The sequence below is a fragment of the Camelina sativa genome, chromosome 15 (assembly GCF_000633955.1).
Source record: "Camelina sativa cultivar DH55 chromosome 15, Cs, whole genome shotgun sequence".
Taxonomy (NCBI): Eukaryota; Viridiplantae; Streptophyta; class Magnoliopsida; order Brassicales; family Brassicaceae; genus Camelina; species Camelina sativa.
In genome coordinates this window covers 24,520,015-24,524,791 of record NC_025699.1, presented here as the reverse complement: position 1 = coordinate 24,524,791, position 4,777 = coordinate 24,520,015, and positions in this window count along the sequence as shown.

Genomic DNA, 4,777 nt, shown 5'->3' with positions numbered 1-4,777 from the left:
AAAAAAAAAAAAAAAAGACGGAAGTACACAACTTTTTTTTATAGACATAAGTATGAGTTATAAGATTTATTATTTAATTATTGGATAGGTTATAGGTTATATAGGTTGTAACCATTAGTTAAATCTCAATTTCATATCCTCTTTTTATATTCCACAAAAAAAATCTCTTCAGAATATTTAATTAATAATATATAGGCAAACAAAATTTCAAAAATTAATCACTCTTCCGTAAAGTAAGAGTGATTTTCGATTATACTAGTAACAAAATCTCAAAAAGAAATCAAATCCTCATATTTAGCTTATGATTTTGTTACACAATGTTTTATTCACAACAACTTTTAAAAACAATCACATAAATAATAATTTATATAAAAATTACAATATAAATAAAATGAATTTCAAACCGTACTCTAGCAATCTAGTAATCAAAGTATAACGAATGAGTTACTTGGAAAAACAATAGTATATGACTTTTTGATAACTTTAATTTAACAAATGGGAAACTAACATATATACGCTACTTACAACTCTAAATAATTACGACCCAAATAGATAAAAGCTTTACTTTGTATTCTTCATCATGATTGCGATTTCGAGGCCTAGTTCCATCTCACGTAAAACGAATCGATTGTTGTCATTTTCACTTGTTTTGTTCTTGGAAGTACAGATTTATAAAGAATTAAAACTCATAAAAATATTAAGAGTTTTTTAATTTAAGTTCCCATTTCCTAGCTAGGCCGAAAAAAACTCAAATTCCGGTGGCTAATAATATAGATATTTTGGCTAATAATAATTGTAAACACATGAATATTTATATGCATACTAATAAAGAGTAACAAATCGATCGAGGTGATTCGGAAAACAGGATATAGTACATAGATAAACTTTCAGTTCATTAATAAAAGGGAAATTAAACAACGTACTACAGACGATATACAACGTTTTTAAATATTATTACAGCCCAAAATACTGAATCACTCGTTTTATTACAAAGTCGATATAATTAATATAATGACGTAAGGTTTCGTCCACACTTTAATTAAAACATCAAAATACCATTACCCTTCTATATATAGATATATATATATTGAATATAATGTTAAATTAGATTCAAGAAAAATAAATGTGTTTACATTGCAGATGCAAAATCGTTTGTTTACAAAACTGTTTCTAAAATGTGGTTGCTAATCTTAGTAGAGTCGTGCAGCGAACCATGTTTGAATGGTATCAGCCTCTCCATTTCCGATCATGCTTAACCGGTTTCGAACATTTTTGTCAATGAGTTGAACCAGCTTCTCCACCGTAGACGAGTGATCGCCATGGCGCCGAGCATTCCTCTCCCTCCATATGGAATGTAATGTGTTCTGGTATGTATAGGCAATAAGAAACCTCTTTGTCTTGTCAAGCTCAGTTCCATCCACTAGAGCCATGATTTCCCTCCAATTTGCAGTGTACTTGTTCAAGAGCAGACCCATAGCGAGTTGTTCCCACACCTTTCCAGAAAAAGAACATTGAAAAAACATGTGGTCAGTTGTTTCGATGGTGTGGTTGCATAAAATGCAGGATGGATTGGCGGTAGAACTCCACTTTTGCATTCTATCACCGTGGAGAGCCTATCTTTCTGAACCAGCCAAGATATAAAAGCATATCTTAGAGTAGAGTAAGATAACCAAATCGCTTTGTAGTGGGGAATATCTAGCTTCGCAGTCCGAATGAGAGACCAAGTCTCCTTGGTTTTGAACCTCGACGATAGACACCGTCTTTCTATTTTCACAGAGCAATATCTTTCTCTGCAGTGCGGATCAAGGTTTGCTTCTGTATCTCCTCCTCAACCTGGTTTAGTAGAGGTTATCTGTGTCGCCTCTGCCTAGTCATAACCATCGTTTTTGAGATTCCGAGAGAAATGATTCCTCTATCTCCAAAAGTATCATGAAGACATCCCATAGGACACCATTTATCAAACCAAAAAAAGAGGTTGATTCACCATTTTGTAACCTCCACCCGGTGAAACTGAGAAGCGAGAGTCCTATATTTCAAGATTTTATTCCACATCCAGAAACCTATAGAAGATACCGGATTCTCGGACCACAGAGAACCACTCCGTATAAGGTACTTGTTAACCCAGTCCACCCATAATGAATCATGAGCAGAGAGAACTCACTATATTAATTTCAAAATACTCACTTTATTTGCTTCCTTTATAGAATGCAAACCTAAACCCCCTTCCTTTTTATGTAAGCATACTTCATTCCAAGCCACCTTTGCTTTGTTTGGGTTCAGAGAGGGTTCGGACCATAAGAAGGTAAAGCATAACTTGTCAATCTCCCTTATACAAGCTTTTGGAAGTCAAAAAGCATTAATCCAGAAGTTTGTTAAGCTAAGTATCACCAAACTCAACAGTTGTAACCAGCCTGCAAATGAGAGTGTCTTAGCTGTCCATGAGCTGATTTCCGAACGTATCTTTCTAGAAGGGGAAGATAATCTGCAGCTGTCATTCTTTTGGGGAGAAGGGGCAATCCAAGATAACGAACCGGTAATTCACCAGACGCAAAGGGAAACAGCTGGAGGATCTCGTCCGTCTCACTCTGAGAGATCCCTGCCATGAACAAAGTCGATTTCTCAAGACTTATTTGTAATCCGGAGTGAGTGGCAAAATCATCAAAAATCTCTAAGACTCCCTGGACTGATCGTCTTGTCCCATCAGCAAAAACCATGAGATCATCTGCAAAACAGAGGTGAGTGAGATTGAGCAATTTACATTTGGGGTGGAAATCAAACTGTTTAGCTTTAGCGGCTTTGTCAAGCATACAAGAGAGAACATTCATGCAGATCACGAACAGATAAGGACTTAAGGAGCAGCCTTGTCGCAATCCTCTTCGGCTACCAAAGTAACCAGCCAGTTCGACATTCACTTGAACTGAAATGGAGGCAGAGGTTACACATGTTTTAATCCATAAAACAAACTGTTCAGGAAAATCTAGTGCCCATAAGGTGTTGAGAAGAAACCCCCATTGCACTGAATCAAATGCTTTGGATACATCAATTTTCATGGCACATCGAGGAGAGGTAGAATCTTTATGATAATCTTTGACGAGCTCCGTAGCAAGAAGGACATTCTCCATCAACAATCTATCTTTAATAAAAGCAGATTGATTTGAAGAGATAAACTTGGGAAGAATAAGCTCCAGCCGTGTAGCAAGGAGCATTGGTATGACTTTATACAAGACATTGCAACATGAAATTGACTTGTAATCCTTCATTGTTCTTGCTTCTATTTTCTTCGGTATTAGAGCTAAAATAGTAGAGTTAACACCCTTTGGGAGAAAACCTGTACTGAAAAATGATTGGATTGCTACTGCAAAGTCATCCCCCACTATAGACCATGATTCTTTAAAAAACTCCACACTGAACCCATCAGGTCCAGGAGATCTGTTTGTATGCATAGAAAACAGAACCTTACGAATCTCCTCCTTGGAAACCTCTCTCATAAGCATAGACTTGTCATTAGCACCACATTTGAAGTCCAAAATGCCCGCCAAAGCCTCAGTAGACCATTCAACATACTCAGAAGGAGAATAGGTGAGAAAATCAGTGAAGTATCTCACAGCTTCATTTTTTATATGGTTATGATCCATAACCACTCTCCCATCCTCACAGTGAATGTCATTGATATTGTTTCTTTGTTCTTGCAGCTTTGCAGAAGCATAAAAGGCTTTGTTGTTCTGATCTCCAACCTTCAGCCAGTGCAATTTGGCTTTTTGTTGCAGATAACGCTCTTCAATATCAGTCAATCTCCTCCACTTAGCATATGCTTCTACTTCGTCACGTATTGCCTGCGGAGACGGATTAGTCATAGTTCTCCCCTGCAAGTCACAAAGAAAGTCATATGCTTCCTTGGTGCGTTTAGAAATGTTCCCTACCAATTGCTTCCCCATGACTTGAAGACAAGGTTTGAGCTCCTTAAGTGATTTGGAAAACCGATGCATTGCAGATGTTGAATGAAACAGAGGTGGTGAGGCTCTCCATCGGTCAGCTAGTTGCGTATGAAAATCGAGAAGTTGCGTTACTACATTAATAAACTTAAACGGCTTCTTCACCGGCGGTGTTACCGCAGAAATATAAAGCCGGCATCGTAAGTGATCCAAACACCCGCCTGGTTCAAAAACCGAGTAAGACTGACCAAACTGTTGTAACCACTCCTGGTTAACTAACATGCGATCCAGTTTCTTAAAAATGACCCCCTCCTGCCGTTTGTTACACCAGGTGAAACATTTCCCCAGATAACTCATATCAACAAATTCGCAATCATTGACAAGATCCTGAAAATCCCTCATGCCCGCTGGAACAAAAGGAGAAGAGTCATAAAGAGAGTGGTCCTCATTCTCCAATATCTCATTGATATCCCAAAAAATCAGCCAAGCTTTACTATGGAAGAGCGGAGACGAGTAATGATGTCGCAGATCACTCCAAAGCTCCTTTGGCTCTGCAACTAAGTTCGACGCATAAACGAAAGTAGCAAAAAAATCCCGCTTCCCCTCAATACATACTGCAACTGTAATTGAAAGTGTGAGAACTTATGATCTGAACAATGAAATAAAGATTTCTTTAAACTCTCTTTTGATTAATAGAAAATCTGTTTACAAGTTTGTTCTAAACAATTTTCTAATCTCTCAAAACTCTCTTTAAAGAAACCTCACGCTCTCTCTAAGTTCTTAGCTCTTTTCTTTTCTTAAAGACTAAAACTTAATAGCTAGGTTAACTTTCTCTTGTTTGTGCT